This window comes from Protopterus annectens, chromosome 7.part1 (genome assembly GCF_019279795.1).
Source record: "Protopterus annectens isolate FY-2018-M chromosome 7.part1, PAN1.0, whole genome shotgun sequence".
NCBI lineage: Eukaryota > Metazoa > Chordata > Ceratodontiformes > Protopteridae > Protopterus > Protopterus annectens.
Window position 1 is genome coordinate 112,217,231 of NC_056740.1, and position 25,424 is coordinate 112,242,654.

Consider the following 25,424-nt stretch of genomic DNA (forward strand, 5'->3'; position numbering starts at 1 on the left):
TCTGAGTCCAATTCAGATGTTCCCATTGAAGATCCTCCTCGGAAACGAAAGTGTAAGAGGAAACACATGGATTTCGCGGAGGAGTCCCTCACTGAAGATATGGATTATGGTGATGGGGAGGGGTCCCCACGGTCTCCTCCTGATGTCTTCTTTGGAGACATCCTGGAAATTTTGAGGCAGAGGGGCAACTGGAAGCCCTCCAACCCTTCCTCAGAGGAATCCGTATTCCTGCAGGCCTTCCGCTCTCGGCCCTCTACTTTTTGGGTGACCCCCCCTTGCTGATGACCTAGTCAAGCTCATTGTGCAGCGGGCATGGAAGAACCCTGATACCGTTGAGGCCATTCCTGGAGACCAGACAAGATACTCTCCCCTCCAGAGGAACAGCCCCATTGGTAGAAAGGCTTACCAGTGACCTTGCGGAGGATAGTCCTGCTGTCCACCCGCCCAACAGAGAGTCCCGGGGTGGTGGACAGGTTAGGGAAGTGAGTTTTTGCTTCAGCGACCTTTGCTGTTAGGTCTCTGAATTACTTGGCACATTTTACGAGGCTCCAAAGAGATCTCATATCTGAACTCTCTGGACCCTCGCGGGTCAAGTTTCAGATGGGGCACATGATAAAGTTGCTTCCCAACTTGCTACCCTAGAGTCAATCTCCAACTCATCCATGATGTTGCTGTCCCACACAACTGAAGGAGTGGCTAGAGGTTCGAGTGCAGGCATAGTTATGAGACTTCATGCCTGGATGTGCGTTTGTGACCTCACTGACTCCTTCAGGTCTTCCTTTTTAAACGCCCCTATTGAACCATCCATTTTGTTCAGTTCTAAAGTAAAGGGCACATTAGCCAGGTGTGAGCAGGATGGAAAAACCTTATCTGTCATTGGCCTACATTTTTCCAAGCCTCAGCACTCTTTCTCCAGGAATCAGAGGAGTGAAAAGATGTGGCACAAAAAATCTCAAGGCCCTTTCCATAGTGCACGTGGCGAGGACTCCCCCGGAGGCAGAGGGGGTTTCCAATAATGGAAGTCACCTCTTTTGAGGCAGAGGGGGTCCCCGAAATCAGGGCTCCAGGGATTCTTTCTCCGGACAACCTTACCAGCACTCCTGAAGCGCTGCCCAATTGCTTTCCTCTGGAAGCAGTCAGGGCTTGTTTCTCTCTGCATCAAGCTGCCTGGCACTCTATTACGAATGATCAGTGGGTGCAGAGAATAATTTCCAGAGGTAATTACATTCCCCTAATCTCTTACCCAAGACCTCCAAAATCCCTTCCCAATGTTCCACCCAGTCAAACGGAAGAGGCAGCTTCAGAAATAAGAAAACTGTGTTAAAAATGAGTCATCCAACAAGTCCCCCCAGACCAGTGCGGATCCGGTTTTTACTCAAGATTCTTTTTGGTGCCAAAAAGGATCGGGGACGGGAGGCCCATTTTGGATCTCAGCCAGCTAAACAAATCAGTAGTTCAGGCCAAGTTCCGCATGGTCATGATTCAATCCATTCTCCCATTTCTTTGGGAGGGTGTGTGATGTGCTCGATAAACCTCCAGGATGCGTATTACCACATTAAAATGGACAAATGCTCCAGGAGTCTTCTTCGCTTCTGGCTAGGAGCCAATCATTACCAATTCAGAGCCCTGCCATTCGGTCTCTCGACAGCCTCCAGAGTGTTCACGAAATGCCTAGCAGTGGTGACAGCTCATCTGAGACTTCAGGGATTCCAGGTATTTCTGTATCTAGACGATTGTCTCCTCTCCGCCCCCACCAAGCACCTACTGGTCAGAGCCCTCCGCTACACCCTAGCACTGGCAGAGTTCCTAGGCATCATAATTCACTGGAAAAAATCCAACCTTCATCCCACCCAACAATTGGAATTTATAGGAGCGATATTCAACACTCAAACCAGCCAAGTCTCTCTTCCTCCTCACAGACTTCTGAGATTATGGTTACAAGTACAACTGATACTCTGTCGAGGGAAGGTGTCTGCAAGGGAAGTACTTCAGGCTCTGGGGTCTATAGTGGCAGCCATTCCAATTGTCCCCCTAGCAAGATTGCATATGAGAATACAACAATGGCTCCTATTGTCTCAGTGGATATCCAATCTCCACCCCCTGAATGCACAGATCCTCATCACAAACTCCTGCAAGCAAGATCTCCTCTGGTGGATGAAAACAGATGAAAATCTTTGGTGTTGCTCCTTCCAAACTCCCCAACCCAATGCCAAAATGACCACGGACACTTCCCTGATAGGGTGGGGGGCCACTTCCAGGGAAAGACTGTCCAAGGCACGTGGTCCAACCTAGAGGTCAACTTGCATATCAATGCTCTGGAGTTAAGAGTGGTGCTGTTAGCACTGCAGGAACTTCATCCGCGCCTTCCATCAGAAACAATTGCTATCCAGTCAGACAATATATCAGTCATCTGGTACATAAATAAACAGGGAGGGACCAGATCCTACTCCCATGTCACGGGGCAATGAGAATCTGGCATTGGGTGATAGCTTCCAACCACTTTTTAATCGCAACGCATATCCTGGGGAGCTCCAACGTGACTGCAGACAGACTAAGCAGATGCATCCTCCATCCTCAAGAGTGGTCTCTCAACCTGATTGTGCTGGCAGAAATCTTCAGCCATTGGGGCCAGCCTTTCACCTCCCCCTCAAACAAAAAATGCAACAGCTATTTTGCCCTCTTTCCCCAACACAGGGAGTCACCGAGAGACGCTTTGACTCATGATTGGCCCACGGGTCTCCTCTATGCTTATCCTCTGATACCTCTGATTCCTTTATTTCTAAGGAAAGCTATTCAGTTGAGAAGCAAGGTGATCCTCATTGCCCCTATCTGGCTTCGTCAAGTGTGGTTTCCCTTCCTCTGACCTCACCTGTTGCAAACTCCTTGGATCCTGGACACTCATCAGGACCTAATATCTCACCCACAAGGGCTGACTCCCCCAAATCTATCCACGGTCAAGCTGACAGCTTGGTTTCTTCACTTCCATTAGTCACCAGGCAGGAAACTCTCTCCTCTTCTATCCGGAATATTATTCTGGCCTCCCACAAACCATCCACCAGGAAACTCTACAAAGATAAGTGGAAAAGATTCACTATCTGGTTGAATAATCAGATGCTAAACCCCTTTTCAACTCCTACAGCCACCATTCTTCAATATCTCTCTGAGTTGTATAACAATGGGGCGTCAGCCTCTACTATTCAAGTCCATTTAGCAGCTATTTCCAATTTCCTTAACGGTTCAGATGGAGTCCCTCTTATCTCCAGTCGACTCTGCAAGAACTTTCTCAAGGGAGCTTTCCATAGCAGACCTCCTATCATGCAGCCTGCAGAGACATGGAATCTCTCCCAGGTTCCCCAGTGTCTCGCTCTACCTCCCTTTGAGCCTGCCTTGACATGTGATCTAAAATTCCTGTCATGGAAGTCTTACATTTTGGCGATGATCACATCAGCCAGATGGATATCTGAGTTACAAGCCTTATGCATCAAGAGCCTGTATCTAATCTTCCATAAGGACAGAGTATCCCTTCGTACTAACCCATCTTTTCTCCACAAAGTGGTTTCCGACTTCTCTATTAACCAGTCCATTGAGCTCCCTGTATTTTTCCCAAACTACTCAAATAAAGGGGAATACTGCCTTCATTCATTGGATGTACATAGACAACTAAGTTTCTATCTAGACAGGACTAAGCCTTTTCGCAAGTCAGACAAACTTTTCATTTCCTTTTCTGGTCCTAGACTGGGATGTGTTGTATCAAAAGTTACTTTATTAAAATGGCTAAGACATTGCATTACTTTTGCATATTCCCTTATGAATGAATCCAAACCTGATCAAATCAAAGCTCATTCAACTAGGGCCATTACAACTTTGGTTGCCTTCCATTCCAGGGCTTCCATGGATGACATTTATGCAGCAGCCATTTTGGCTAAACTCCATACCTTCATCAAGCATTACAAATTGGATCTGGTCTCCAGGAGAAGAGTGGCCTTCGGCTCAATGGTTCTCAGGAATGTTCTTCCATAAGGGCCACCCAGGTTCTCCAAGTAGCTTGGGATTCTGTCCCATGAGTGACGAATAGGAAGAAGATTAACAATTTCAGATAAAGAATTTATGTCTTACCATAACGTTCCATCTGAGTTATTGATCTTCTTCCAGTCATCACACCCTCCCACTGTCCCCCACCAAAGGCTTCTGGTGGATCATCTGGGTCCTTGTGGTGTTTCAGGGTTTCTGCGCAGAGATGGCCTCTGTCTTTCTATTTCTTCTATATGTTGCATGCAAACTCGATCTGAGGTAACTGGGAGAAGGGCATTGTGGTTAGCAGCTTAGCTCGAGAGTTTTTGCGAAAGTTTATGCGAGCTTGGTAATAGGCCGACTTGGTTCTGAGGGCTTGGAACCGAACCCATCAGTGATGACTGGAAGAAGATCAACAACGTTAAGGTAAGACATAACTTTTTTTCCCTTCCATCTTCCATATCGCCTCCCTCATTTTTTACATAAATTATTCCTTAAAACAAACAAGCACATACCTACTGAATATCTATTTTATTCCTTTCTTAATACTTATTTTCCTCCCATTCATCCATTTATCATAAGTTGTAACTTTCACAGCATCTTTTACTACATAAATATTTTTTCTCCTATGCCATATGGCTCTAAAATCTGCCACATTGCTTCATGGCTTACTTTATGCCTCACTTTGTCAAAAGTTTTGGCTCTGTCACATGCTATCAGTCTTGCTACTTAATTTTTTTCAGTATCATCTCTGCTACTTCTTTTACTAAATTTATATTTCTTTCAATTTTCTTCCTTCTGAATCATAAATATCTTCTCCATCTACCTCAATTCAATCCTTTCTCCACTTTTTTCTGTAGTATTTTGATACATATTTTATACCCAGTATTCCCTAGTGCTGAAGGTTGAACGTCGAGCTGGCACTTCGGCGTTCGTGAAAATCTACTGCCAATCATTAGCGGACCAAAGTTCCACTGTGGCAACTCCTAACCGGGAAAAGCCGAAAGACAACAACATTTCCTAGTCTTATAGGCCTCCAATTTTTATTTTCTTTCATCAGTTTTCCATATAAATATTATCACTCTTCCATATATAGCTTCTTCCACTATACCTTCCTTCATCGATTCATTTAATATTTAAAAAAAATCATCATTCATCTTTATTAATTTCCTAGTAATATTCATAGTTTATTCCATCTTATGCTGGTGCTGATTCTTTCTTACCTTCTCAATTTCTTCAATTTTTTCTGACCTATCCATTTTGGGGGTTTTTTCCATACATTTTCTCTATAAAAGTCTCTTCCACCTCCATAATATATTCTTGTTTGCATTTTATGCCTCCTTTTCCATCTAAGATAGCAACCATCCTTCCTTTTCTCATTTTTACTTTTTTCCTCCTGCTTCTTTCCCTTTAAAAAAAAACGTTGCCTTTATAGCATCTGTAGATCAATATGTTCGTATGTACCTTTAAGAAGCTATCTAAGGGCTTCCACAAGTGTATAAATACAGAGCACGTGCGAGCCTGACGGTCATTTTGTAGTAAGCTGTTGAGATGTAAGCATGTATGCATGTAACATCTATCTGTTAATCAGTTTGTTTATATTTTATGATACTGCTATCCATCCTGATGTGTTTGTATGTATTAAAACATGTAAACAAAATACCCCACCTGCTTGTCATCTATGTTAGAGAGGGATGAGCGACATGGTGTCAGAAGTGGCATGTCTAAAGGACATGGTGTCAGAAAAGGCATATCTAAAGGGTATGGGTGTTAGAAGGAAGCATGGCCAAAACAACTCATTGTCAGTTTCTTCAATTTTAAGTTCAAGAGGCACCTGGTTGGTACTGGAAGAATATACAGCAGTGGATCATCCCTACTGCATGTATAATTCACAAAACAGGTCAGAAACAAATTTTCTGCTCAACCTGCTTAAATAATTTCTTATTCGCAAAATAAACAAGGCATACAGAACACAATAAATGATATCTGAATAAACTGATATGTTTGATATTGATAAAAAAATATTCAAATTACTATGGAAAATGTTTGAAATAAAGTCCGAATAGAAAAAAATGAATAAAATAAGAGGAAACAACCACATTTTTCACTAAGCATGTATTTTTGTATTGATTAAATATATCCAAGTTATCAAAAGTGTATAAACTGTTCACATGTTTGTGTTGTGTTACAGTAAAGTTATTTCTCAAAATACAGCCATTCCAGAGCATATTTCACAAAGTGCAGTATTTCAAAGTGTTCATTGTGCATTTGAATGTTATTACAAGATCACAGAACAGTTTGTTCAAATATAATTACAAGGGCCATATTTTCAGTGTGTTTGTGCATACTTTTTGGGCAAGGCAGATGGATTTCAAAACCCCAGTGCACTTGTGTTTGACAATAATATTGCAGAGACCTGGAGAGTGTTTGAGCAAGAGTGTGACATTTTCACACAGGCTGCATTTTCTGTTAAGGATGACCAAACAAAGGAATTTATTCTGCTTAATTTAGCTGGGTCAGAAGCCCTTGAAAGGGAAAATTCATTTGTGTATGCACATACTGTCTTTGTAACAGAGGGGGGGGATTGCCATGTTATGCTGGCTGAGTCAAGGGGGACCCTGAGTGCTTAAAACATAAATTTACAGAAATGTGTAACTTCCAGACAAATGTTACAATGGAAAGACACTTATCTTATACAAACAATCAAAAGCCTGGTGGAACTTTTGCAGCTTATATATCTGACTTGAGAAATAAGGTAAAAATGTGCAGATTTGGTGATTTAAGGAATGAGTTGATAAAAGACAGACTATTGTGTGGTATTAAAGATGATGCTGTAAGAAAGATTTTGCTTTGTGACAGTAATTTAACTTTGAATATGGAAAGTACAAATTTTTCAGAATGCCATTTCGGATAAATTCTGCAAGTGAAGCCTTTCAATGTGCAATGGAACAATGTTTTTTCTGGGTATCCTTGTGCTTTTATAATAGATGACATATTAATAGGAGGCAGCGGTGATGCTGAGCATGACAGAAACCTCAGAAAAGTTCTGTAAAGAGCATGTCAAGTGAACCTTAAGCTCAATCCATGAAAATGCAAATTCAGGCTACAAGAGGTTACTTATTATTTACCAGTTTAGGCCTATGACCAGACCCTTCTAAGCAAAGGGTCTATATTATGACCATAAAAACCTGCTCAGCAAATGTCCTTTTGCCAAACTCTACACAGTGAAATCTAACTCCTTCAAATGGCCATTCCAGCGAATTTTTTCCTAGGGGAAAAATGCTTAGCCATCATCCGGAGTTTGCCCTCTTCCCCACTGTAGTGCGATCTTAGAGAGTTGGTATATTTAGTTAAGGGGGTGTGGGAGGCACAGCCCCTCACTTTGGAAGGTTTTAAATTTTGTTAGGTTTGTGGTCGGTCAAACATTTTTCTCCTAGGAAAAAAATTCACTGGAATGGACATTCAATAGAGTTAGATTTCGCTGGGTAGAGTTTAGTGAAGGGATGTTCGCTGAACAGTTTTTTTTTTTGCAATCGTAATATAGACCCCTAAGCAAACAGCCATTCTTGAGGTGCCAGCTCCAGGCTTTGTTCAAGTCCTGCAATGTTTTCTTGGCATGATTAACTACCTAGGCATGTTCATTCCAGACTTGAGATAATTTCAGCACCGATTAGAGAGCTCACATGTAAAGATGTATGCTGGCCTTGGTTAGAAGAACACCAAAGAGCATTTGATGTCCTGAAACAGAGAATTGCTAGCCCACCAGGCTTTGTTCAAGTCCTGCAATGTTTTCTTGGCATGATTAACTACCTAGGCATGTTCATTCCAGACTTGAGATAATTTCAGCACCGATTAGAGAGCTCACATGTAAAGATGTATGCTGGCCTTGGTTAGAAGAACACCAAAGAGCATTTGATGTCCTGAAACAGAGAATTGCTAGCCCACCAACTCTTACATATTATGATGTTGACAAACCAGTCACTCTTTCATGTGATGCTTCAAAATTCCATCTAGGTGCAGTCATTCTACAAGAGGGTCAACCTGTTGCTTTATGCATTGAGAAGTCTTATCCAAACTGAAATGCAGTATACTCAGAGTGAGAAAGAGCTTTTGGCAATAGTGTTTGCATGTTCAAAGTTTCATGATTATGTTTATGGTAGACCTGTCCAGAGTGAAACAGACCACCAACCGCTAGTCACTATCCTGAGAAAACCTATGTATTCCACTCCAGCCAGACTGCAATGCATGATGCTGAGATTGCAAAAGTATAATTTTACTTTTGATACAAGAAAGGCAAACTTCTTTATCTTGCTATTACATTATCCAGATCACTCAGAAACACCACCGAATAGCATGAGAATGAGAACCTTCATTTTGAAGCCACGGAAGTGAGACATTTTTCTTCCACATGTCTTGATAAGCTGAGAGATCATACAGCCACAGATACAGTTTTACAGAGGCTGAACCACTTTATCAAACAAGGATGGCTGTCAAAGCAATCCAGTTTACCTCAGGACGTGCAACCTTATTTTATATACAGGGATGGGATTTTGCTGGACAATGGTATCATAATAAAAGGTTCAAAAGTAATTGTTTCAAAGTCCTTGCAACAAGAGTACATTACTATCTTCCATTGTGGCCTCCCAGGAACTGACTTTTCCAAAAGAAGGGGGAGAGGACTAATATTTTTGGTCTGCTATATCCCAAGACATTGAGAGAGCACTTTTCATCTTGTTCTGCGTGTAACAGTACTAAGCCATATCAGCAGAAGGAACCACTTCATCTAAACCATATTCCCTGGCTACCATGGTCAAGTCCACACAAAGTTATTTCTGGTAATGGCACACAGTTTACAAGCCAACAGTTCAAAAAATTTGCAGAGGCATGGGATTTTACTCATGTCATGAGTAGTCCAGAGTATCTGCAGTCAAATGGTTTGGCATAACATTCAGTTCAAAGTGCAAAACAGTTACTAGAGAAGTCAAAATGAGACAACAGTGATGTTTTCCTGAATCTCTTCAATCTCAGAACATTCATTGAGATAAACATCTTGGTTCACCCACCTAGAGATTTCTGTCGAGACAACCAGAACCACATTACCAATCAGTAGTCATTTGTTGGTACCATGTGTCAAGAACAACAGGTCAGTGAAAACCAATCTGTTGAAGAAGCGTTTAACGCAGAAGTCCTACTACAATAAGACAAGCAAACTGCCCAATCAATTACGAGAAGGAGAAGTGGTAAGGATGCAAACATCCAAAGGTTATGATCAGATTGATGCCATGAAGAATATTTGCCCAGAGCTAAGATCATACATTGTGGGATCACAAGGAGCAGAGTTTAGGTAGAAACAGAAACATTTGATGCCTGTGTTTGACCCTATACCACAGAAAATAGAATATTCCCATTCCTGTGATGAATCCAGATGTTCCTGATATGCATTGCTCACTGCAGACTGCCCATGTTGCTAATAATCCAGTCCAGATCATTATGTTATCAGATCCAGTTGTATCTCCAGACCATGTAACAGATACTCAGCAAATTGGACATGAACATTGTGTTTGTTTCTAATGTCTATAATAATGTATGTCTAACGCCAATGTTATTTTCTGCTAAGGGCAATCTTTTTAAGAGGGAGGATATAGATCAATGTGTGTGTATGTACCTTTAAGAAGCTATCCAAGGGCCTGTACAAGTGTATAAATACAGAGCACGTGCAAGCCTGACTGCCATTTTGTAGTAAGCTGTTGAGATGTAAGCATGTATGTATGTATGTAAGGTTTGTCTGTTAACCAGCTTGTTTATATTTTATGATACTGCTATTCATCCTGATGTGTTTGTATGTATTAAAGCACGTAAATAAAATAACTCGCCTGCTTGTCATCTATGTTAGAGAGGGACGAGTGACAGCATACTTTTTACTTTTTCTCATTTTTTCATATATCTATTTTTCCTATCTCCCTTATTTTTTCATTTCCTTGTTGTACTTCCTTCTCATAATTCTGTAAAAATTCTTTATATTTCATCTAATTTTTTTATTACTCTTTCCATCCTTTGTTGCACACACTTCCTAACCCTAGTCCATACATTTCTTTTATCACATATTTGTTCACCTTATCTACTTTACCATATAGTAAAAGAAAGCGGTTTTAACTGATGCTCATACATATCTGAAGTCCTAAATTATACGTTTTCATTTTTAGTAGAAGTCGTACACTATATTTCTTTTTGCAGTCTCATTCATACATTTTCAAGCAAGTTAAAGCTTTCAAATGTCACTTCACAAAAATTTTCAGCTCTTAAATTAATTTTGTTTCTTCAATGTTAAACCCTAGTGGCAAAATAATATTATCCATACCATCATACTTGTTCATACTGCCAGCATTTAACTTTTTATTCTTACTACACTTTTTATCTTCTCTGTGGCTGTTGAGAAAATGCAAGTGTTGTCCCCTCTCAATTTTTTCCCATCTTCCATGCCTTGCTGTACCTGCATACCTTGGTTCTTGTAACAAACAACCCTGTTTCAGAGGTAAACCCTTAAAACTGGCTACTCCACCAGCCAAGAATATGTTTGATATTTTCCCTTCACAAACTGTTGCTTCTGTTTCCAACCCTTCAGTCTCTTCCTCATAACACTCTCTCTACCATATTACTCCATTGTGCTTCCTCTCCCTTCCTGTGGCTCTGCTTAGTTCATCAAAACTACCAGCACCTGGGTCTCCAGTCTTCCTGTTTCCTGTTTCCTGTTTCCTGTTTCCTGTAGCAGTTACTTCATCTCCTTCTCATTCCTTTTTTCAGTTCACTTTCTCCTGATACTCCCTCCATCATTGCAGCACTCTTCTCTGTCTAGTAATTCACAGAACTACAATAGCAGCCTTCTGGCACCACCTAGGAGCACCAGAGTGCTTTACTTCTGCTCCTCCAAAGAGTAGGATAAGTTCCCTGGTGCTCTGGCCAAATTTCCCCTAGTCAGTATGACTAATACCACCTTGGGTCTTCTCTGAAAAGAGAGTTTTAGCCTAATGGGACCAACCCAATCATCAGAGTGTAGATAAATAAATAAAATAAAGAATTAAGGGTAGTTTAGTCAGGCCATTTTCTGACAGCCATGTACTCCTACATGCTTTGGTTAAATATCATATTACTGAAAGAATTATAAGGCAAGTAAGTCTAGAAAGTATTAGTTCCTTGTCAATACCAACCATCATGATGCTCCTCCTATGTCCAGCAGGGCAAAACTGGTCAGTATGGGGGGGCTAGCCCTGAACTAAGATGGCAGCTTTTTCTTTGATTCTTATTGATGTGGTTAAAAAACAACGTTGACATCGTTCATCAATAAAAAAAGAATAACGGCAAAGATGGTGGCAGCACCCCTTTTTGCAAAAGTTTTGAGAAACCAAAATAAATAAAGAGATGGTTAATATTTTTTTGTTTTGTTTTGTCTTTAGCTTTTGTTTTAGAAGTTCTTCTTGCTTCTCAATAGATATTGAGGCATGTCATGCAATGATGGGATGGGTGGAAACAAAGGAAAAGATGACAAGCACTAAAAACAAGGTTCTGGAACCTGATTAAAGATAATAAGGGAGATTCTGACTCACGAGTATTGTTGGACAAGGCAGGGTCATCAACTACTGAACAGAAGTACTTTGTTCACTTAGTGGGATTATTTTAGAAGTCTCGACATAATAGGTGAGAATAAAGAAAGAGGCAATGAAATGCTGGGGGGGGGGGGGCAGGACAATACAAACTGAAATAATTGGATAGAGTTTAATGTAATGTAATGTACCCATTAAAAAGCATGTTTTTCTTGCTCTCAGTGGACATTTCTGCAATTTGATGCTCGTTTTTGCAATGTCAATGCACAATACATAACTATAAAAGGAAGCATAAATGTCTAACAGTGAGTATAGAGGACTAAAGCTGTCAGCTGTTGATCAGCTGTTTTCTGTGCCCAAAGTACAGGGTTTAATTTCTTCCTCTTCCATTTGCCTAATGTGTGATTCTGAGCAAGCTCTTAACCAGACAGTACTCTAGGGTTCCCCCATAAAGAGAAAATGTGTCCAGTGGGCTTACCCAGTCCAGGAGGAGTCAATCTCTATTAGCAAGGGATGACAGTATGTCACTTTGCTAAGTACAGTCTGCATCTGTCCCACCTGGACTTTTGGATATTGGCTTAAACTTTATCTACCTCCTTAGAGCCTTTTTTATGCAATGTCAAAATGACAAAAGTATCAACAGAGTAAAAAAAAAAAAAAAAAAAAAAACTCAAAGCAACATCAGGGTGTTACTGCTTAGTGCTAGGAACCTAAACAAGAAACTCCTCACCCTAAAAGCTTTCTTTACACTGGAGAATGTGGACATCTGTTCTGTTACCAAGACTTCAGCCACAGAAAGTACACCAGCAGTGAAGGATACAATGCCTTCCACGCATTTAGGCCAACAGCAGCACAGACAGGGCCTAAAGGTGGAGGTGCCTTGCTGTACATTAGCAACAAATACAACTCCAGGTTGGTTAAACAGGATGATGCCATGGAGATCATCCACATCTCACTTTCCACAGACTAGGCTCTTAACCATGTCCTGGCCAGAAAGAGGTCACTCTATGACCCACAACTCTTACCCAGACCTATTAGAGGTTCTTACCATCCAACCAAGTACCCTATTCATGACAGACTTTAACAACCCTTCTATAGACTAGGAAATATACACTGCCTCTAATTCACAGGCACAACATTTCCTGGACTTTAGCAACACAAACACATTGGAACAGATAGTACACACTCCAAACAGAGGATCAAACATACTAGACCTAGTACTCACCAACATGAGAGGGCATCACATTCTCACCTTTGTCACATCTTCTCTGATGAGATCACAGCACAAAGCTGTTTCCACTGAAATAAAAATCAACCCAGAAAACCTAACAAAACCTGTAACAGTTAGCAACTACACTAAAGCAAACTACATCCTATTAAAAGATAATTTGTCAAAATGTATAGGTCCTCCAAACCCCCAAGAACACAGGTACCTATGCAGAATTATTAACAGAAACTATGTACAAAAATGTAAATTGCTGCATTGAAGCTACCATACCTGCCAGAAGTAACCCAAAGTCTAACACCAGAAACAAACCTCACTGGTGGAATCCTAACCTTAACAGTTATGGTTAAAATCAGAAACAGCAACAGTCATAGAGACAAGGACTCTCTGATTTAACTGAACAAGAAACTAAGGAATTTACCAATGTCCATAAAGGCCAATTATGAGGTCAGGATAGCTTCTTAGGCTAAGGGCAATTACAAGGCCTTCTTCAGCTATGCCAGGAACTTTAAAGGTAACACTCAGCAGTAGACAGAGCTGGCCAAAAATGGCACAACTTTCACTGACCAGGGTGACATACTGAATCTACTAGCTGATAAATTTAGCTTCAACTTTACCCTCACTTCCCCTTCACTACCACCTAAGAAATCCCTTCTGCTATATTTCCCCCAACTATCAACAAGGAGCAGGTTCTGGAGGCACTCAATAAGGCCAAAAACACTAATACAACTGTCCCTGAAAATAACTCTGAGTGCCTCCTAAATAGCCTAAAACATGACGTGGCAAGACCACTTGAAGCATTCTTCAACTACAGCCTTAAAACAGGTTACTTGCTAGGCGAATGGAGGGTCACAATGGTAATCCCTTCTCATAAGGGTGGACCACCAACTGACCCTGGGAAATACAGATACATCAGTCTACCAAGTCCAATATATGAAGCCAATGAATGAATTACCATGGAAATTATCAATAAGGGCATTGGCAGCCAACAGACACTGGAACCAGTTCAATTTGTCTTTGTTAAGAGAAGGTCTTACATACTTAGCTTGGTAGGCTTCATTGAGTGGGTCACCAAGGTTATAGATGAGGGCAACAAAGGCAAAAGGTGCATACTGGCCAAAGCATCCAATACAATACCACACTCTGCTATTACTGGCAAACTCTGAGAACTAGGCATAAATCTCTACATAAATTACTAGACTGCTAGCTGGCCACAGATAGGACCCAAAAAGTCAAGATTGGTGAGACCAATCTGCCAGGAGACAAGCCAACAGTGGAGTGCCCCAGAGTTCTGTGTTAGGCCCGCTCCTGTTTAGCATCTACTTCTCAGAAGTCAAGGCTAATATTAAAGGTCTGGCTCACCAACTTCACAGAAGACTGTAAATTGGGAGCTAACATAGATTCTTCTCATGACACTGGCATCCAACAAGATACACACTTGCACTCATCCCGTGATAAGCCATGCTCTGTGGTATCTGTCTGATTATCTGAAATTAATAAAAAAGAAAATAAACTTTAAAACAGCTGTGACATGGCTGATGCTCTCAGTAATGAGTAACAAGAACTTTAAACAAGTTCAGAAAATATAAATATTTATTCTTTCAATTTATCCAAACATAATTATCAACTGGGCATTCCATGTCTTCCTGTATTTACAATGTCACCTCTAAATTTTTATTGTGTAGTTCTACATTTTATATACCACAGTTGCTTTCTTCATACATGCTTACTGTTCATGTTACTGCAGTTTTACTTACTTTGCATTGTTACTTGTTTTGATTGTGTGGAGTTTTACTCCCCGGGCCCCAGCTGAAATGGACCTATGTCCATTCGGAATTTCCCTGTAAACAAATGTATATAAATAAATAAATAAATAATGTTGGGAGCATGTGAAGTGCAGTGACAAACAGCTGGGTCCCAGTGCATGCACAGTCTGAGTCAGTCATATAAACAGCTGGATTCCAGTGCAAGCACAGTCTGAGTCAGACATTCTTCATAGGTCCATAGGTGCATGCTAGGCTAACAACTACTAAGGCCCTTATAAGCCTAGCCATGCAACCCAAAAGTGACCCACACATTTGATTTATATAGTGGGTGATATACTAACTGCTCTGTCGTTCAGAGACATAGGTGCCAGAAAAGGGGTGAAGTCCAAATTTAAGAAACATCAAAAGCACCAGTAAACCCACAAGGAATTAAGTAGAAATAAAATTAACTTTATTATAATAATTTCTAAGGATGGTCTGCCGCCCGATTTTGGTGTATCCTGCCTTTTTCGTTACCATCCATTGGTCCAAGTTGTGCTTAAATAGGGTTAGGGAGGAACTCTGCTTCATGTGAATGGGGAGTCTGTTCCAGAGAATAGGAATTCTCATCTGTCTTTCCAAAAGTGAAATGCAGTCATAATGTCTACCTGTTAACTTCGCTAGTTCTTCTCAATTCTGTCTTTGCATGAACTCTGACAGCATTCTCATTTCACTTTGAAGTAAAACAGCAAAAATCAGGTATCAGAGTGAAACACAGCTGGTAAGTTTTAAAACACATCCAAAGGCAGCAATTCCATCCATTATAAGTCTTTTATTGAAACAAACAGATAAATCCAGTAAGCACTTTCACCCAACAGGGCTTCATCAGACCATAATGTATCACTGATAACAACTTCTTATATAGTAAAAAAGGCACCAAAACCTGAATTCAAACATTTTCTTAAAGTGACAAGATCATAGTCTTATGAAACATCTTAGTCTAAAAAGATCACCATCTAAAACATAACATAAAAAATATAAATAAAATATGAAAATATATATAAAGAAATATATGTAAAAAAATAAAATAAAAAATAAAGTAAATCACCAGTGCCTGTAGCATCAAAAATATAGCTGGTGGTTAATAAATTCAGTTTTTCAGAAAAGGACAAAGCAATAATACTTAAATCAGTTAGTAATGCTACATCGTCTTCCGTTGGAAAATCTACACATGGAAATTCATCTACAAAAGTGTCTTTACTTCTCAGGGCGGCACAGTGGTGCAGCGGTTAACACTGTCACCTCACAGCAACAGGTTCTCTGGTTCAATTCTCGGCTGGGGTGCCTTCTGTGTGGAGTTTGCAAGTTCTCCCTGTGTTTGTGCGGGTTTCTTCCGGGTACTCCGGTTTCCTCCCACATTCTAAAGACATGCGTCTGGAGCATTTCTCCCCAGGCCTCTGCTGAAAACAGGATCTGTGGAACCTAGTCGGACTTTCCTGGTCAACAAATGTTAAATAAATAAAAAAAATAAAATAAAAAAATAAAGTGGCACTAATGTCGGGAAATGAAATATCTGAATGCTGGAAATGTGAAGAAACAGCATGTGCAGATTGGGCGCACATGTTTATAGAATGTAAAACTGTAATCCCTTTTAGGCTGGAATTTAAATCATTTATAAAAGCATTGTGGTCAGATAAATGTGAAGTGACTGACTCATTGTTAATATTTAATGCTCCAATACCAGCGTACATTCCAGGTATACAAGTGCACCTTCTCTGGTCCCTCCTTGCAATAGCAAGAAAAACTATTACCTCAAATTGGAAGAGTAAAAAAATTATATAATTTGTGGAATTTATATCATTCACCAAAATTGTATGCAATAGAGAATTGTTACCTATAACTTCAAGAACTTCAAGAATGATACATAAACAATTGGCTTGGTTAAAACTTAAAAAATAGTTAGTTAAAATGTGAGTGTATTGACAAAAGCATATCTGTTATGGACACTGTATATAGCTAAGTTTATTTTCACTTTTTAATAGTTTTGTTACATCTGTATTTATAAAATTCAATAAAGATTATGTGAAAAAAAAACATAGCTGGTAGCTGGCATTTTCTAGTGTGTGTATATATATATATATATATATATATATATATATATATATATATATATATATATATATATATGGGTCCACTTTTTTACTTCAAAAGACCAAAATCTCAAGTTTTGAGATACCGAACTCAAAACATCAAGATTTTGGAATCTCAAAAGTAAAAAGTGAACCAAAAAACAAAACAAAACAACTAAAATAATGTTTTTGCAGGGAGGCAAGCCCCCCTGCACCCCTAACACCCCCCCTACTTTAATATACCGACTCCGAGATCATGCTAAGCAGAACAGGAGCATTACTGTTCTTTTCACTGTAGTGCAATCTCGGATATATATCTTTAAGGGGTTTACATTCATATGGTTGAGCGCACATTGCTGGACCATACATTTGAATGACTTTTCTCTGCGAATCCCATAACGCCTAATGGTTGGAATGTTGTAAAAAGACAGAATTTGACATTTCCAAATGATCTACAACCTAAAACAAGTGCTAACATGAGTCAAAAAGGGGACAGGATTTTGTGATTTCCCAACACTTGCAATCATATTTCTGTGAAGTTGCCGCACTCCTTTCAGCCATACCCGGTCGACTATTCACCGGTCGACCATATACATGTGCACTTCTTTAAGGTACTGTAGAGAGATGCACTATGCAGGATGATGTAGGCACCAGTGAAAATATTAAACTTAATCACCTGTTTAGACATTTTGAATATTTTATATAAAAGCACAAATGTGGCTGAAAATATTGTTTATTTTATATTGCTTTATTTAGTTATTTATTCATTTATTTTTGGTAACAAATTTGTTTTGGGGGGAGGCTATATGGAATGTGCAGTGATGTTGAAGAAATAACTGTGTCTGTCCACTCAAGCCACAAAGATTCTTGGTGTGATTATGCATGATCTGGAAGCAGACTGGTTGGCCTACAGGGAAAGCCAAATGAATGGCATGTAAATTTATTTTTTTTTTAAATTAAAAAGCTTTGGTGAATTAATATAAAATCCATCAGATCTTCAGATGGAGTGTTTACAGAGCTGGGACATGAAAGAGTCCACTTGGTCTTTAATTCGACTGCTTATTAGAATTACTTGTCACCAGCCATGCAACATGCCTGTATTATGGCAATTTAAAAGGACAGTGAAGAACAAACTAAAAGGGAAGACTTCAGAGCCATGTCTCTCTTGAACAATGATATCAAATTATTATTAAAGGTTTGGCCATAAGACTGGATAAAATGCTACCTAAATGTATACAGCCAGGTGTAGCATGTGTTTGTAAAATGAAGAGAATGTGTACATAATTGGCTGTCTGTGCCATGACTGACTCCCTATGTTTTGGGCCCTTGCACATTAACAGAAGCAATGATAAACAAAGTACTCACTCTTGAGACCTCAACTTATACTATCACATCAATAAACTGTACTCTGTATTGTACATGCTGCATGTCTGCAAGTCAAATGGGACAAGATTCACTCGCTCTAGGGCCCTTAACCTAGCTTGCAGTATAAACAGGACCTGCTGGAGAGACAGATATGTCTCCTAAAGTCGGCCACTACTATGGAACAAACTACCAGTTCACATTAAACAGAGCTTCTCTATAACCCTTTTTAAGTGTAACTTGGACAATTGGATGGAAAACTGCACATTCTGCCTGGAGGTTTCACCTGTGTCCCTCCTGGACAGGGGCAGTCAGCAATGGTCACAGATCTGCATGCAAATATTGAACATATCTCCTGGTCCATAGGGAAACAAGGGTAAAACATGGCTAGGCTTGTAACAGCCCTAGGGCCATTAGCCTAATAACCTCCTATGATCCTATGAATAACACAACCTAGCATAACTGGTACCTAATCCAAGGAATATAATTTCACTGGAATGTTATCCTCTTATATCTCAGCCAGAATACTTCCCAGACAACCTTTAAAGCCTGCCTTGATGACTGAAAGAGTGATCATAAATTTTCACCTGGGATATGGGGGGGGGGGTAATCTAATTATAACAGTAAAACTCTTAAATCTCCCACCATTGCTGGATTACATAATTAACTTTCTCAATCATCTCCTAGGCTGTAAGCTTAGTAAAAACTGAAAGAAATTGGAATGAACTCATTTGTTAGTACAATCATGCATAATTACTATTTCTAACTACTGAGTAATTTTTCCTACCAAACTTATTTTGATTAGGAGACATATTTAGAACTGACATAAAAGGAAAATGGAAATATTACCAAAAATATTTTTTTTCAGTCGTAAATGGTAGAAGTCTTAAAAACTGATGATAAATATGTTATTAAAATAGGAAGGGAGCAGCTAAACTGCGTATGCAGAAAACAAAACAAATGATTATATGTCAAATTCATGTAACCTGGCAGCAATATTCATCAGCCCCAGTCCCAGTAAAATAGTTTTAAAGCTCATGACAGAAACAGATGTAGTTCTAATTTGGGGGTGGATCAGTAAAGCAAACACGAAATGATTAAGCATGTATCTATTAGTCTTACCAACAAGAGTTATTAAGCCAAAGGAGACACTTCTCTGTAAGACTGCAGAAAATTACTTTGAGTCAGTAGATCCAGAGACAATAAACACTATAGGAATGTGGTAAGTAGTTTTGCCAGAACTTCCTAACAGTTTATTTCAACAGCTGCACAAAAAAATGAATGTATACAGAAACCATACATAAAACAGAAGACATATTTTGCTTTAAGTGCTGGTGTTTTTATTTGATACGCTTCAGTGAAGTAAAATAATAACTGTCTATATAGTTTTGTGATTATTGCTTTTCATGCATCTTTTTGGTATTAAGTGAAAAGTTGACCGAGTATGTGGAAATATTCAAAATGTCTGCCTCCTGCGGTTCACATTCACAGATGTATTCATAACTAGTTTACATCTTACTGCGTAGGAAAAATGTACACAGCAAGTAGTGCAGCCCTGTGAAAAGCAAAGACAACAACAAACAGGACTAGCCAAAAATGATCCGTGTTGATACGTTACATACTTCATCCTTTTATCTCAAACCATTAATGTCCACTTAGTTCTTATATTTCAACAATCATTATCACCATTAAACAAAGTGATCAGGTGACAAGGTTATTATCAGTTGCCTGATTAATGTTTGTCCAAGCTGCTAGTATAACAACCTAAAAATGTCAGCATTGACATCTCTTACATGAAGCATTACTCTAATTACATAAGTAATAATTGCATGACAGCATTAGAATACAAAAATATTCTACTTCTTCTCATTTAAGCAAGAATTACATTTGAAAACATTACTTGTACTTTATATAAATGTTTGCTATTCATCATCTTGCTTCTGTTTGATTATTAGCAAAGACATGTAATAAAGTATAATTTTAAAAAGTATGCTCCATCAAGAGATGTTATTATAACATACAATTTGTTTCTTTATTTGCCTATGACTTGTGTCTATATAGTTATGCCACCCTGGGTCTACAAGGCAGAACTTACTAAAAGCTGAAGTAGAAGTGCTCCAAATGTAACAATACAAAGGGTAATAGCTAGCATAACAATGTTTACTAGGAGATCAGACTTCAAGAGGTGGGCAGGTATAATTGTACTTTAAGAGATGTGTAGGTGTAATCATACTTTAAGAGGTGTGTAGGTATTACCATACTTTAAGAGGTGTGTAGGTATTACCATACTTTAAGAGGTGTGTAGGTATTACCATACTTTAAGAGGTATGTAGGTATAGTCATACTTTAAGAGGTGTGCAGGTATAATCACACTTTAAGAGGTGTGTAGGTATAATCACAGTTTAAGAGGTATGCACCTATACTCATCCTTTAAGAGGTATGTAGGTATAGTCATACTTTAAGAGGTATGTAGGTATAGTCATACTTTAAGAGGTATGTAGGTATAGTCATACTTTAAGAGGCGTGCAGTTATAATTGTAATTTAAGAAGCATGTAGGGATAATCATGCTTTAAGAGGTGTGCAGATATAATCATACTTTAAGCGGCAAGCAGGTATAATCATACTTTAAAAGGTGTGTAGGTATAATCATACTTTAAGAGATGTGCAGGTATAATCACACGTTAAGAGTTATATAGGTATAATCATACATTAAGAGGTGTGCAGGTATAATCATACTTTAAGAGGTGTGTAGGTATAATCACACTTTAAGAGGTGTGTAGTTATAATCATACTTTAAGAGACATGCAGGTATAATAAGAGGTGTGCAGGTATAATCATACTTTAAGAGACATGCAGGTATAATAAGAGATGTGCAGGTATAATCATACTTTGAGAGCTGTGTAGTTATAATCATACTTTCAGAGGTGAGTAAGTAAAATCTTATTTTAAGAGACGTGCAGGTTTAATCATACTTTAAGAGGCGTGTAGGTATAATCATACTTTAAGAGTTGTGTAGGTATAATCGTATTTTAAGACATGTGCAGGTATAATTGTACTTTAAGAGGTATATAGGTATAATCCTACTTTAAGAGGTATGCAGGTATAATCATACTTTAAGAGATAAGCAGCTATAATCATACTTTAAGAGACATGCAGGTATAATCATACTTTAAGAGGTGTGTAAGTATAATCGTATTTTAAGGGACGTGCAGGTTTAATCATACTTTAAGAGGAGTGTAGGTATAATCAAACTTTAAAAGGTGTGTAGGTATAATCATGCTTTATGAGGTGTGTAAGTATAATCATATTTTAAGAGACGTGCAGGTTTAATCGTACTTTAAGAGGAGTGCAGGTATAATCATACTTTAAGATGTGTGTAGGTATAGTCATACTTTAAGGCATGGCAGGTATAATCATACTATAAGAGGTCTGTAGGTATAATCATACTTTATGAGGTGTGTAGGTATAATTATGCTTTATGAGGTGTGTAGGTATAATCATGCTTTATGAGGTGTGTAGGTATAATTATATTTTAAAAGATGTGCAGGTATAATCGTACTTTAAGATGCTTGTAGGTATAATCATACTTTAAGAGGCATGCAAGTATAATCATACTTTAAGAGGTGTGTAGGTATAATCATATTTTAAGAGACGTGCAGGTTTAATCGTACTTTAAGAGGTGTGTAGGTATAATCATACTTTAAGATGTGTGTAGGTATAATCATACTTTAAGGCATGGCAGGTATAATCATACTATAAGAGGTCTGTAGGTATAATCATACTTTATGAGGTGTGTAGGTATAATTATATTTTAAAAGATGTGCAGGTATAATCGTACTTTAAGATGCTTGTAGGTATAATCATACTTTAAGAGGCATGCAGTTATAATCATACTTTAAGAGGTGTGTAGGTATAATCATGTTTTAAGAGCCATGTAAGTATAATCATACTTTAAGAGGAGTGCAGGTATAATCATACTTTAAGAAGTGTGTAGGTAAACTCATCCTTTAAGAGGTATGTAAGTATAATCAGGGCTATATTATAACATTGAATTTTATAAAAATTGAATGTTATAATATAGAACCGGTAATGTCGAATGCTGAAATCATTGAAAGTGCAGGACACCAAATTCTTTCCCAGGGAAAGAATTCAGTGGGCCATTGCTGTGGCTTCGCTGTTTTCAGCGTTCAATATGTTGGAATGTTACGGGTCTGGTTCAGGTAAGTGTGTGATTATGTGTAGGTTAGGTTTAGCGGGCGGGTTAGGTGAGTTAGGGTTAGGGAGCGGGCCAGGTAAGTGTGCGGTTGTGTGGACGTTAGGGTTAGGGTGCGGGTCAGGTAAGTGTGCGATTGTATGTAGGTTAGGGTTAGGGGGCGGGTTAGGTGAGTTGGGGTTAGGGCGCGGGTCATGTAAGTGTGCAGTTGTGTGTAGGTTAGGGTTAGGAGGCGGGTTAGGTGAGTTAGGGTTAGGGCGTTGGTGAGGTGAGTGTGCGATAGTGATGGACCTTAGGGTTAGGGTTGGGTTAAGTTAATTGGATAGCTAGTAGTGTATGTAAAGTTTAGTTTAGGTTTAGGTGTAAAATTTTAAGTGTATGTGTGTGGATTGCTGTTTTTTGTGTATGTTTGTGTTGTGTGTATGTTTCTCAGAATAGCGATTTTTTTCCCTGGGAAAAAATTTGCTATAATGACTGTTCAATGTTTTCAGATTTCGGTGTTTGGGGTTCGATATTATAACATTTGATGTTAAAGAACATCAATGTTATAATATAGACCCAGTATAATCATACTTTAAGAGGTGTGTAGGTATAATCATATTTTAAGAGATGTGCAGGTATAATTCCACTTTAAGAGGAGTGTAGATATAATCATACTTTAAGAGACATGCAGGTATAATTATACTTTAAGAGGTGTGTAGGTATAATCACTCTTTAAGAGGGATGGAGGTATAATCAGACCTCAAGAGGTGTGTAGGAATAATCTTGTCTTCCTGAACAAAGGTCAAGTGGTCTTATTTATTACTATACAAGTCATCAATTATAATTTGTTGGTAGTTGCTATAACAGGTATTTTTTAATAGTACATGGATTTTTTTATACATACACATACATATCTATAAATTTATATCTATCTATCTATCTATCTATCTATCTATCTATCTATCTATCTATCTATCTATCTATCTATCTATCTCACACACCAAACACCATATTATTTATACCAAATATGTTGTGTGTGTGTGTGTGTGTGTGTGTGTGTGTGTGTGTGTGTATGTGTGTGTGTGTATGAGAGTGTGTGTATCTGTCTCTCTCGCTCTGTATATATATATATATATATATATATATATATATATATATATATATATATATATATATATATATATATATATATATATATGTGTATATATATATATATATATATATATATATATATATATATATATATATATATATATCTAGAGAGAGAGAGGTCTAAATAAATTTTTCTCTCTAGATGTATATCTATCTATCTATGTAGGTGTAATCATTGACAATGAAATATCCAATCATCGGTGTAAATAATGTCAAGAAAAAACATGAACAATGGTGGGGGTGCAAGTCCCCACTGCATCCCCCAATCTCCTGGTAATTACATATACCAACTTTGATACTGTTCAGACATCACTGAAGGAGTATATTTCTGAACCCTGGAGATTGTTAAAATGTGGGGTCATCTGACCATACTTAACATTTTATGCCCTTTATGACACTAACAGAGTTGACAGGTGTCATGTGGGCAGAGGCACCATGCAGGAAATCATGGACACATGCCAACCTTATCTGAGTCATGGTCACTTGTCCCAGTGGACACAACTATATAGATGGTTTTACTTATATTAGCCACAACATACCTCTCAACTGTTCAGATTTTTCAGAATGTCCAGATGTTCATCTCATATTTTCGTCTGTTCCTCATAAAATTATTGGTATTCTGGCAAATCACTGAGGACTGAAGTCACTAAATAATGGCATACATTTGAGTTTCATACTTCATATCACCCACAAAATGCACACTGACTCAAATCCTATTATTCTAGAAACCTTTTTTCAATATATTTTTATTTGTTTTTCAGTGAAAATAAATATATATACAAGTTTTATGACACTGAAATATGTACATATTGTTTAAACAGGTAAATAACAAGTAAAACTATCTAACATAAATGATAAAATAAACAAACTATTTGCAAGGGTGTCTATAGTTAGCATATGATTCTTTCTATATATGCAAACTTTCAAATTAAAGTTTGCTATGGTCATTACTCTCAAATATTTCAATTACTTTTCTTTCAGTTCTTCCTTTGATTGCGCTCATTTCCAGCTGCAATACCGTTAATACAATATTCCTGTATTGCTTGAATGTAGGGGAAGATTCAGCCTTCCAATTCGTTGTTATGTTCTTGGCTAGCAGAGTCCATAAAATAGTATATTTTGTTCTTGGAACACCGTCAGGCACAGGCACATTAAACAGAATCAAAGATTTAGATAACTGAAATTTGTCACTGAATACTGCTTGTAAAAAGTAATTAATTTTGTCCCAGTTTGGTTTAAGCACTTGGCATTCATAGAACATATGCTGCCACTCTGCTTTTATTTTAATTTGCATCTCTAACAGCCAATGCCTTTTTTAAACATTAGCTCCATTTTGTATGGTATTAAGTAAAATCTATGCATAAACTGCCATGTAAAAAGTTTCCAGTGTAATGAGAGAGATTTTGTGGACAGAAGAATAAGTTTTTTGTCTCTATCATTTGGTAATTGACCATTAATTGTTCCATAATAACCCCATAAGCTTTCTTTACAATAATTTTTTTTTTTACTTTACAGATAGATGATAGAACTGCCTTTCCAGTAATACTCTGAGTTATTGTTAATATTAAATGTTCTACAAATTTAGCTACTTCCTATCTGGCTGCTAGTTGCATTATCTCTTGTTTGTTCAGTATAGACTGTCTTAAGTCCTGTATTAATAACCACAAACTACTATTGAAATTAAATTTCCTTTTAACTTGATCTATTGCCAGTACATTCCTGGAGTTAACCAACTGGTACCAGTATATCAATCCTTTGATTTTGACTGCTTTCATATCAATGGTTATGATACTACTTTGAATATATGCAATTGGATACAACAAGAACAACCATGCTTTTATACTAGGATTATTATTTATAAAGTTTTTAAATACTTTTAATGTATAAATAGGAAATTTAGAGCTCATATGTTTATGTTTATTCACTGTGATGTACTCCTTAAAATAAACAAGGAAAATTATTAAATACTAGATCAGTGTGTTTGATGGTACAAAGCCCGATCTTAA

At 38.1% G+C, this 25,424-nt stretch overlaps 1 protein-coding gene across 1 annotated transcript in view; it reads right to left on the reverse strand.

The window, feature by feature from the left end:
- The window catches only part of ERC2 (ELKS/RAB6-interacting/CAST family member 2), a 6,021,505-nt gene that overhangs the window by 2,891,816 nt on the left and 3,104,265 nt on the right, over positions 1-25,424 (reverse strand). The gene's annotated exons all lie outside the window — the stretch shown is intronic.